General features: G+C 39.0%; 1 protein-coding gene across 2 annotated transcripts in view; it reads left to right on the forward strand.

Moving 5' to 3' along the window:
- The window catches only part of plcl1 (phospholipase C like 1), a 123,990-nt gene that overhangs the window by 81,413 nt on the left and 30,200 nt on the right, over positions 1-12,377 (forward strand). The window lies entirely within an intron of this gene.

The following is a 12,377-nucleotide window of genomic DNA, read 5'->3' on the forward strand; positions in this document are numbered from 1 at the left end:
TTTGGATGGTGGGAGGAAGCCGGGTGGTATTTCCCAACCACTGTGCTGCTGCACATAGGTGTGCTGTGGTTCCTCCTGACTAGTACTCTTAGTGATCGGGGTGAGTAACTGGCAGAACAATTATCTTCCACTAGAGGGCAGTACAACTACCTGCTCTAATTAAATTGGTTGCCAACTGCCGGTAAAAACAGAAGAAGATGAAGAAGAAATTACATAATAGTCATGCTGCAAGTGAGACAACGCAGAGCGTAATAGCAATAGATAAATATTTGAAAAGAAAAAGTAGCTAGTCTGACCTGGGTCCTGGAGAAAACTCCGACCTAGATGAAGGCCCTAGCAAGAGTGGTGAAAGCAAAACAGGTATACTGGGGACCAGTGTTGGGCAAATTACTTTGAAAAAGTAATTAATTATAGTTACTAGTTACTTCTTCAAAAAAGTAACTGAGTTAGTAACCGAGTTACAATATTCTAAAAGTAATTAATTACTTGAAAAGTAACTATTGCGTTACTTTAAAAAAAACGTTTAACCCTCTGGGGTCCAGGGTATAATTGGCCATTTTTAACCACTTTTGATTTTCTCTCCACATTTCACCTTTAAAAACTATTTGTTTGCCTTGTTTGGTATCATTCTTTTCAGCACAACCTCACGTGTCTGAATTTACAGTTATGTTCTCATTTTGACATACTGTATTAACACAATTGATCTAAAATCAGACAAAAAACATAAAATCAGCATAGAAAAAGTTATATTTTTACTGTAACAACCACAAACATCTTTAATGAATCATATTTCATAACTTTAAATGCAAATATAAATTGTCAATTTTAAAATCCTATGCACAAGTTTTGCAAACAACAAAGTTATTTGCATCCATTTACCTTTGACCCTTTTTTAAATAACCATTTCAAACTATTTACAGAACAATCAGCTGTTCTTCAATAAGATGCCACACAAATTATTTGTGCCACTCCAAAAAAATCATTTCTGTCCACTATAAAGGAGAACATCACAGCCTGATACCTGCAGGTCTGACAGCAGCAGGTGTATCACTCCTGTTTCTACCTGGAGACAGCAGTCGCCTCATTGTTCTGACACACAACACAAAACTATCCACAACACTACACACTAACTACACATGACAACACATTAACTACACACTCCAAACACGCTAAACGTCACAAATCTCACATCTCAAAACTCGCTCTCTCTCTTTTTCTGCTGTCTTTCTCTCTCTCTCTCTTGCCGTCACTCCTAAAACTTCCCCTGTTTTTATTTTGGGGGGTCATAAGCAGAGAGGTCTCGCTGCGCTGTGCTTAGACAGTAAACATGATGAAACTATTGAGGAAAAAATGCCGCGTACATCTTGTTTATCATGACTCTGGTTTTACATGGCCTATCAACACAATTTATAAACTGGTATATATCACCGTGTTGCTTTGTCTTTAAGTGGTCATGTGATTGACTTACCACGACTACTTTATTCTTCCTCAGTCAAACAGCAGCACTCATGCGATTGTTTTGCCCCCTGAGCTCCAGGTGTTGTGCTAGACAGTGATCGTGATTGCCGTCCGCGGGAGCGCGCAGCTGCTTAAAGCTGTAGCGTCCAGATTACTTACAGCTACTTCCTGCAGCTGATATAAGATGCGGTAAGCTGAACACAGCTTCAACCGTCTGTTTGTTGAAAAATAGTAATGGACCGCGTTTCCTTGTTAGTAACTGTAACGGCGTTGTAACGATAGGAATAGTAATTAGTTAGATTACTCGTTACCCGTTAGTAACGCCGTTATTCCCATCACTGCTGGGGAAAAACCGAGCCAATTCTGCTATACCTGGTGTGTGGGGAAAAATAATCAATATGCTTTTTGTGACATTTTTGTTTGGTGTTGTGCGGTGTGATTTTTCTAATGTGAAATATGTGCCGTGGCTCCAAAAGGTTGGGAAACACTGATCTATGCTCCTGCCTTTTAAGACCCTGCACACTTAAACCTACTTTTTTCTGATTGGCCAGCTTCCAGAAGCCTGCTGAGGGGTATACCTTACAAACCAACACTGCAAAGCACACACCTTACCCTCACCGCGACTCAATGCCTAATTTTTTCCCATGTTTGGTATGAAAACATTGTAACATTATTTCAGCAGAAAATTTGAAAAGGTTTGTTCATTTCATTTAAAAACTATTTCCAGGCCTGAAATATGACTTATATGGTATAAAAAATGTAACTCAAAGAAATATGAATGCATTATTGTGAACATTATGTAAGCATGGATCCTGAGTCTTGAGTTGAGATACTGTCCTGTGTCTTATTGTCTGGCTTTGAAGAAGAGCATTTGGTTTGAAACTGATTGAATTAACTGTCAAAGCTCTGCTCTGCTCAGCCACAGGCGTGCTGCTGAAAAATTGAGAAAGTTGAAATCAGAGTGAAGGGGATTAGAGTCATCATTTCATGCACACATGCGTGCGCACACACGTGCACACAGACATGCAAACACTGTGCTGCTTGTCCATGCACTAGTGCTTTTTTTTGCACCACTGAGTAGGGCTGTGCGATGTGACCAAAATCTCATATCCCGATATAAGAATTCTATCGTCCCGATAACGATATAAATCACAAAAATGTAACATTTTCTGTAAATTATGTGAATCTCGGGCAGCTCGACTTGCGGGAAGTGTTTCCAGCTGCGCATCATGTACCTGGAGTCCAGTATTTTAACAGATGCATGAAACGATACATTTTTAGACATAAGTGGTAACGGCCGCCGTTTTCTTTGTGAGTATTAATTACACGGCGTGCTGCGAGGAAAAGCCTGTTCTAACGTTTGAGTCTAAGGTTTATTTTTTAGCACCTGACAGCTCTTTTTTGCTTCTCATCTGTAAATAATCTGCTCTTTCACGTGATTGAGTTTATTTTGAAAAGTCTCAACAGGATCTTGAGCTTTATTGTGAAGGGTTTATGTGGAACATAAACAAGCGGACACGCGATGGTGTTACCGTCGTTGTTGCTAACCGCAACGCATAAAAACAGGCGCTTGTCCGTCCGTAGTGTGGTTATATTAAATATAAGAGAGAGAGAAATTAAGAAAGTAATATAGCCACTACAGTGACCATCAAAACGATGAAAAAATATTGCCGTAAACAGTTTATTTTGCGACACCACGAAACAAACGATAGCGTAAAATGAAACGATAGACGTTTTTATATGTCATCCGATATATATCGTTATATCGAACAGCCCTACCACTGAGACATAGTAACTCCCAGATCAAAGCAAAACAGACACATTCATAAACCGTTTCGGTCATTGTGTAGCTGAGTTCCTTCATCCTAAATGATTATAAATGATTATAAATGTTGCAAAGAAAACATTTTTAGGCAGTTCTATTCACAGCAAGGAGAGAGAATGCTTTAAAAGTGTTCTATACTGCTTTATGGTTTTTCATTGTCTTTAGTGATTTGATTCAGAATGTTGTCTTGATGTCAGTAGACAAGTTATTTCATTATCTAATAGTTGCTATTTTGTATCTTATTAAAGAGTTCTTAACACACAGTTTCCATTCTGACATAGGTGATCCTAAAACCTCTTAGTTTTAGCTTTTTCTAAAAAAGCCCAAAGAAACCTTTCTTAAAATCAGAATCATCTATAACTCTTAAAGAGTACAAACTATATTTGTCCCCACAAAGATAGATATGCAAGTATGCACACAAGCAAAACTGTATATTATTTATAACAGTGCAGTCAAAGCTTAAGAGCAGCCCAGACCTAGTGTCTTGTTCACTGCTCCTTTATATACATATACATGTACACATATACATTAAGAGCATATATCACACTATCGCTCCCACATTGTGTTGCTGACCAGTTCTGTTGTTTTCATGAAATGCAACTTTTCTACCTCAGCATCATCATACCCACCCAGCCCTCCTGTCTGTGACCCAATTAAGTAGATACTTTTTGAGAAGTAGGCAGATGAGGATGACTCAAAATGTTTTGTTCAGGGTTGCTGTTGGGCAGAAGAATGAATTGGGAACCAATTAGACTTGATGCTGTGGTCAAAAGTTCCAAGGTTGAATGATTGTACATGATACATGCATGCTTTAATGACTTTCAAAAGCAAGACTTGAATGAACAAATTAGATTTTTTTTAGGTTTTTCTCTAATACACACAGGGTTAAAAGTATACCTACTGGGAAAAAGAATACATACACCCCCATTAAGATTTGGTTAAATGGCCCTGACCATCAGACACTTTAGCTAGCCATCAACAAGTTTCTGGCACAATTCTGGCGGCTATGTGACCACTCCTCTTGGCAGAATTGGTAGAGTTTATTTAAATGGCATAGACCTGTTTTTTAAGCACAGTACACAAATTTCAGTTGGAACTGTAAAACACGTAGACTGTACTGGAAACCCTATGATATTTGAGAATCATAGAACCTAACGATCTGATAAATCAGCATTTAGTGACTCTGGGTTGACAAAAAAAGCATATTGAAAACATACAGAAATCAAAAAGGATTGATTTGAAATAACCTTATGACATAAAATAAAGGTAAAGAAATGTAAGATATTTTGGACATTTCTTCCATAAGATGAGGTGGAAACCCTCTTAGATGTGACCTTTCCAAGAGTGGATGATGACTGTGTCTTGCAAGTAGTTCTTGTTATAAAATCGTCAACTCCTGAACTTCAATATAGCTTTGCAAAACTTTTTGGTGTCTATTATGTCTGGGCAGAAGTTTCCAGGGACAGCAAGTCTTTCCATCATGTGGGTGACCAGCCATGTGAACAACCCCTTCTTCCTGGCTACGATAGCCAGGAAGAATAGCGTGACATTTATTCATTACTTTTACCGTGAGCCGGGTGACAAATAATTGTGTGGATGCCCTAAAAGGGCTTCCACACTATTGAGTTCCTGTTTCTCTTTATTCTTTATTCCACTATTTACTAGTTGCTTCCGTACGTTTTTTGGCACTTAACTACTGCCTGAGTTTTCAGCCGATTTTCTCCGTTCAAACTCTATACTGTTCTGCTCTTTCTGCTAATTCCTGCTATGACTTTTGGTGTTTATTACTCTTATACTTTTTAAAATATTACACTTTTTTCCTTTAATTTGTCCCATTGAAATGAATGGGAAACTTCCACAATTCTGCTAAAACTTGCTTGTCTTTGAAACTTAACTACTTTGTCATGCTTTCACCTAGAAACTCCATTCAAACTTTAAAATGTTCTCAGATTCTTGGGCTATTCCTGTCTGATTCAGCTTTTTCAGATCTTCTACCGTTTTAATCTTATCTCTCTTTAAGTTTTCAGTTGCAAAATTGTGATTTTTCAGAAAATACATGCGTTGCTATGGTTGCTATGCAATTAAGTCAGAGTGAGTGCTGGTCCGTTCTGAATTTTCTCTTCATGTCTGAACAACTTCTTGCTACTCACACAATTTCCACTCAACCCCCACAAATTATACATCAAAACGTAGGTATTTTTGCTGGCTTTCAGAAAATGTCACTATCTTTATTGTGAGATTTACCGTTTTTTCGCAATGTGCCTCGGAGTGACACAAGGTCTGACAACTCCCCATTCAAAGTCTATGGGGAGGTTTTGAAATTCAGAGCTGAAATTCTGTAACGGGAGGCATTTTCAAATCGCCATATCTCTTGAACAAAGCAAAGTTAGGACATGAGGCTTGTGCCAATATATCTTCAGACACTGCTGACACTCACAGTGGAAGCAGTTTTTACAATTATCTTACCGTTGAGCAATGAATTACGTTTGTTTGAGGGGTGGAAATCTGTCCTTCTCTCAGTCTTCAAACTCTGGAAATGAAGCTGTTTCTTCTCTCGTCATATCTCCGCGGCGGAGGTAGAACGAGCTATGAAAATCGCAGTCAAAATACACCAAAGTCCGCTGATTCACCCAGTACAAGAATTATGCTGCTAGCCCTCCTAGTTTTTGAGTTACACGACGTTTTGTAACTCCAAAAAACGGCGTTTTTCGCCTCTCACCGCGATCTATTTTCTGACTGCCCAAGTATCTGTCTTTCAGACCGCCGCCCCCTTTCCAGGTGGCGCAATCAGTAATGACACGGGTCTGCAGCCCAAAGGTCGTGGGTTCAAATCCACCTTGGTCAATATTTTTTTTTTCACTTCAAATTTATACACTATCACAGACCTGTAATTTATATTGCTAATTTATTACAATTCTGCAAAGTTTTATGATTTTAGCAGCTTTTCTAATATGGACCTCAGATTCTTGTTAACGCTGCATGGCAGAAATACATACAAGTACACAGCGTGATGAAGCAGACAGAAGCAGTACCTCTGATTGGTGAAATTGAGCAGAACCAGGTTGTTCTGCCTCTTTTCAGCAGAAAGTTTGCGTTTTCACCTCTTATCAGCACAAATGTCAGCCACTTCTGATGTTTTTATCAGAATTTTCAGCTTTTTCACCTTTTTTCAGTTATGTGAGAACCAGTTTGGCTCAATGAGTAGCTGAAAATTTTCAGCCTGTTCTGCTCTTTCAGAAGAATTTCAGCTTTTTCACCTCTTTTCACAACAATTCAGCTTCTTCGGCCCCCCCTGCACATTTTTTCTCATCATATCTCTTGGTGGGACAAGAACTGCTTTGGCTCAGTGAGATGAGCAGCTACTGTGATTGCTTCTTTCCGTCTTTTCAGCAGAAATTCTGCTGATTTACCTCTTTTCAGCGCAATATTCTTCTTTCCATCTTTTCTGCAGAAATTCTGCTGATTCACCTCTTTTCTGCAAATTTTTCAGCTTTTCACTTCTTCTCAGCACAAAACTCAGCAGCCTCTGCTCATTTAGCAAAATTGTCAGTTTCTCCATCTCTTGTGTTTGTTGGAACAAGTTTAGTTCAGTGAGATGAGTAGCTTCCTTGAGACCAGAAGGGCCAGGTTCAAATCCTGGTCATGGGATTTGAACACCTGTTTTCAGCACAAATCTCAACTTTTTAGCTGTTTTAAGCAGAAACCTGTTTTACGCAGAGAAACTTTTTTAACTCAATTTCAGCTTTTTCACCCCTTTTCAACAAAATTTTCAGTTTCCCAGCTTTTTCAGCTATTTTCAGCAAAAACATCTTTTCAGCAGAATTCTGAAAAGAGTTCTGCAGAACACTTTTCAGCAGAAATTCTGCTGATTGAACTGTTTTCAGCAAAATTTTCACCTCTTTTCAGCCCAAATTCTGCTTGTTCACCTCTTCTGCAAAATTTTCAGCCTTTTCACCTCTTATTAGCACAAATCTCAGCTGTTTTCAGGAAAAACTGTTTTGAGCAGAAATTCTGCTGATTCATCTCTTTTCAGCGCAACTTTCTGCTTCTTAAACTCTTTTGAGCAGAAATTCTGCTGATTCATCTCTTTTCAGCGCAAGTTTTTGCTTCTTTACCTCTTTTCAGCAGAAATTCTGCTGATTCACCTCTTTTCTGCAAAATTTTCAGCCTTTTCTCCTCTTACCAGCACAATTCTCAGCAGCTTCTGCTCATTTCAGCAAAATTGTCAGTCTCTCCACCTCTTCTTTGTGAGAATGACTTTGCGTGATTGAGAGTGACTTTGGCACAGTGAGATGAGTTACCGCCTTGAGACTAAGCGGGCCAGGTTCAAATCCTGCTCAAGGCAACATTTTTTTTTCACCACCATACAACTTTTTGCAACTTTTCATCTTTTTCAGTTTTTGAGCAGACAGCTTCAGCATTAAGGCATCCACACAGCATTTTCGCAGGAAATGCAAATTTTTCTAGTTCGAGCTGTCTCTTGCTACCTCGGTTGTAGCGTCACATCCTAAAGAGACTCTTTGCTTGTTTCTTCCTTAGAGACTTTTTCCTGCACTGTGATGTTTGTCTCAGTTATGTCTTTGGATAAAGTGCTTGCTTCTTATTGATGCAAACTAATTTTCTTTCTGAACAATGTGTACTAGCCTCTAATGATGGTATTAAGCTACACACATACTGCATCTTTTTGTGAAATGTTGGCTTTAAAACCAGCCTAGCGGAGACACTTTTGGAAACTGTTTGATGTTTGAAACTTGGGGTTAATATTAGAAAGGCTCAAGGGCCTGGGAATGTATTGATAGAGGTCAACTCTGTTTTGCTTTGCCATAGTTGCGACTTCATTCTGACATAACACACTCTACTGAATAATAAATATGATACACATGCCAGAATTACAATACAATAAAAATACAAGTACCACATCATCAGCGATGAGCCCCTATTAGCACCTTTAACTACATAATAAGTGAATCTTTTTCACTTTGAGGCACATGACTATAGTCAGGCACAGTTTGCTTCCTTCATTTAGGCACGGCTTCTTTAACTATGTTTTATAAATGGACTGGAAACTGGTCTGGGTTTATTCACAGAATAATGCATGCATCAAAGATAGAGGGGCATGCATTAGTTTGTGTTTCAGTGTACCCGGCCTTGTCAAGATAAAGCTGATAATGTTTTATTGTGAAGCGTGTTTACCCTGCACATTGAATGAATATTCAGAGACACGCTTCCAGCTTCATTTGTTCATTTGTGTTTGTGTGTGTGTGACACTATGTGTGCTTATAGCCTTATTAGCTGAGGGGAAACGAAAGTCCCCTGAAGGTGCGATCCGAAGTGCAATATTTCAAACAGCTCCCCTCTGCAGCATTGCCATGATGCGTCTGCTATTGTGTTGTGTAATTAACGCTGATGTAGTGCTTCAGTAGCTTTTTGAGTGATGCTTTATAATGGGAAATGATATTGGATGAATACTTTGACTAAGTGATTGTTTTTATCTGTTGTAAACATTTTATGATGCCCATCTTTTACACCTAATAAGAGATGAATTAAGGATTCTAAATTGGGAGCAAATAAATATTGTACAGATGCTGCCGTATTTCTGTACAAATAACTGAGGTGAGAAAATGTAAAGGTGTGCTGAATTATTGATATAAAAACCAGTAAACATTATTGAAAGTGTATTTAGTTCACACTAAATTCATAATATAATTTTAGAAATCTTACTAAATGTGTAAACCAAAAATGTGTGATTCAAGAGTGACCAAAAACTGAGATTTGCACATTTTTCTGTCCTCAACTTTTCTTGTTTGTTTTCATCCACTTTTTGCAATACTTCTTAATTTTCAAACTGTAGTTTTGATTTACGTTTTGTCTCATTTTCATTGCAAAAATATTTCGTCAAGTGATTTGGGATTGGAGGCACTTAAGGCAGAGAATAAAGTACCATATTTTCCGCACTATAAGGCGCACTTAAAATCCTTTCATTTTCTCACAAATCGATAGTGCGCCTTATAATCCGGTGCGCTTAATTCTGGTTGTTCTTACTGACCTCGAACCGATTTTATGTGGTACATGGCGCTCAAAAATCTGTCAAAAATGTTTTAGTACAACTTTGGTAAGCTACGAAGCCGCACCGCTTGATGGATTGTTGTCAGGAGCCTCGCAGAGTAATCTGGGTCCAAAACTCCGGCTGCTTCAGGTCCCAAAGTCAAACACTGCAGCATCACTGAGAGTTACAAACTGTCTGAATTCTTTCATCTTTAATAAAATGATCAGCGTTGCTGCTTTACCAGGTGTAACTATGAAGTTTAACATCCAGGCATCCATGAAAACAGGATTTTTTAAATTTAACGGAGTTAGAAGTTAGCAGGAAGTTAGCTCGCTAGTTTCCACCTAAACATGATATAGCATGTTCTGACTGAGAGATTTCTGAAACAATTCAAATGTACAGCTCTGCTATCACTTCCAACATAAATGAAGACAGGAAACTAAACAGCAGTGACGTTTGTAGGGTTACTGAAGTTGGGCTAGCTGGTATATAATGATGTGCTACGTGATCGCTAGCTACACAGCTATGTTAGCATAACATAAATACAGTTTAAAAACAGGTGGTTGAACATTGCACATTTGGTCACTCACATAATTACTGATTTCTAATCTGAAATTGATGGCTGCATCTGTTCTACTCGCCAAAGTGGAGCTTATTACTATTACAGCAATAAGATCTCAGTAATGTAAAGGATGTATGCGTATGGGTGAAACACTTTATAGTGTTTGGGATAAAAGGATAGAGATCATGTTTTTAGATTAAACTAGGCAAACACTGCTTGCCTTGCTTTTCCTGGTGGAATGCCATTATTGAATAAACACATTAGATTCAAGATTCAAGATCTTTTTATTTGTCACATACATAGTTATACAAGTATAACACGCAGTGAAATGTGACCTGATACGCTCCTCGACTGTGCAAATTAGTGAGGGAAAAACATTATATACAGTAAGTAAGTACATATATACAAAGAGGACATTATGTGCAATAAGTGAGTGAATTATATATATTAAGTTAAATAGAATAAAACAATCTGGAAATTTACAGTTCAAAATTTGGGAATGAATATTGTGTGAGTGGGTTGTTAAAGTGACATTTGCTGCAATGAAGTCAGAAGGATCAGGCATGATATGGGAATATGTGAGTCCTGTCTCAGTTCGTTATTAATATTAATATTAATATTAATATTCTGAGAGTAGTTTCTTAGTTATGATGACCCTGATCCCCAACCCAAGCCCTGACACTAAAACTAAAACTATTCAAAAAGGGTTTTTGTTTATATTAAATGGCTCTCTCAAGTCCTGGCAACCAGGAAACAAAGAAGATGGCACACATGAAAAACTTCCCATTATTTCCCAAAACTCAATTTTGACCTTAGACCTCACAGGGTGAACTTGGGGGATAATGTTAGCATATGTTGCATTGAAGCCACATGCTAAACAAGCCGTTTTTCAGATATTACAAGAAAATGAGAATCTGTTACATGCATTTTGGCCTTGGAAACCTTCTGTCATAAGGAATGCCAATATGTGGCTTGCAAAAGTATTCGGCCCCCTTGAACTTTTCCACATTTTGTCACATTACAGCCACAAACATGAATCAATTTTATTGGAATTCCAGGTGAAAGACCAATACAAAGTGGTGTACACGTGAGAAGTGGAATGAAAATCATACATGATTCCAAACATTTTTTACAAATAAATAACTGCAAAGTGGGGTGTGTGTAATTATTCAGCCCCCTGAGTCAATACCTTGTAGAACCACCTTTTGCTGCAATTCCAGCTGCCAGTCTTTTAGGGTATGTCTCTACCAGCTTTGCACATCTACAGACTGAAATCCTTGCCCATTCTTCTTTGCAAAACAGCTCCAGCTCAGTCAGATTAGATGGACAGTGTTTGTGAACAGCAGTTTTCAGATCTTGCCACAGATTCTCGATTGGATTTAGATCTGGACTTTGACTGGGCCATTCTAACACATGGATATGTTTTGTTTTAAACCATTCCATTGTTGCCCTGGCTTTATGTTTAGGGTCGTTGTCCTGCTGGAAGGTGAACCTCCGCCCCAGTCTCAAGTCTTTTGCAGACTCCAAGAGGTTTTCTTCCAAGATTGCCCTGTATTTGGCTCCATCCATCTTCCCATCAACTCTGACCAGCTTCCCTGTCCCTGCTGAAGAGAAGCACCCCCAGAGCATGATGCTGCCACCACCATATGTGACAGTGGGGATGGTGTGTTCAGAGTGATGTGCAGTGTTAGTTTTCCGCCACACATAGCGTTTTGCATTTAGGCCAAAAAGTTCCATTTTGACCTCATCTGACCAGAGCACCTTCTTCCACATGTTTGCTGTGTCCCCCACATGACTTGTGGCAAACTGCAAACGGGACTTCTTATGGTTTTCTGTTAACAATGGCTTTCTTCTTGCCACTCTTCCATAAAGGCCAACTTTGTGCAGTGCACGACTAATAGTTGTCCTATGGACAGATTCCCCCACCTGAGCTGTAGATCTCTGCAGCTCGTCCAGAGTCACCATGGGCCTCTTGGCTGCATTTCTGATCAGCGCTCTCCATGTTCGGCCTGTGAGTTTAGGTGGACGGCCTTGTCTTGGTAGGTTTACAGTTGTGCCATACTCCTTCCATTTCTGAATGATGGCTTGAACAGTGCTCCGTGGGATGTTCAAGGCTTGGGAAATCTTTTTGTAGCCTAAGCCTGCTTTAAATTTCTCAATAACTTTATCCCTGACCTGTCTGGTGTGTTCTTTGGACTTCATGGTGTTGTTGCTCACAATATTCTCTGAGACAACCTCTGAGGCCGTCACAGGGGAGTTGTGGAGCTGTTTTGCAAAGAAGAATGGGCAAGGATTTCAGTCTGTAGATGTGCAAAGCTGGTAGAGACAGACCCTAAAAGACTGGCAGCTGTAACTGCAGCAAAAGGTGGTTCTACAAAGTATTGACTCAGGGGGCTGAATAATTACGCACACCCCACTTTGCAGTTATTTATTTGTAAAAAATGTTTGGAATCATGTATGATTTTCGTTCCACTTCTCACGTGTAC

The sequence above is a fragment of the Oreochromis niloticus genome, linkage group LG16 (genome assembly GCF_001858045.2).
Source record: "Oreochromis niloticus isolate F11D_XX linkage group LG16, O_niloticus_UMD_NMBU, whole genome shotgun sequence".
Classification (NCBI taxonomy): Eukaryota; Metazoa; Chordata; class Actinopteri; order Cichliformes; family Cichlidae; genus Oreochromis; species Oreochromis niloticus.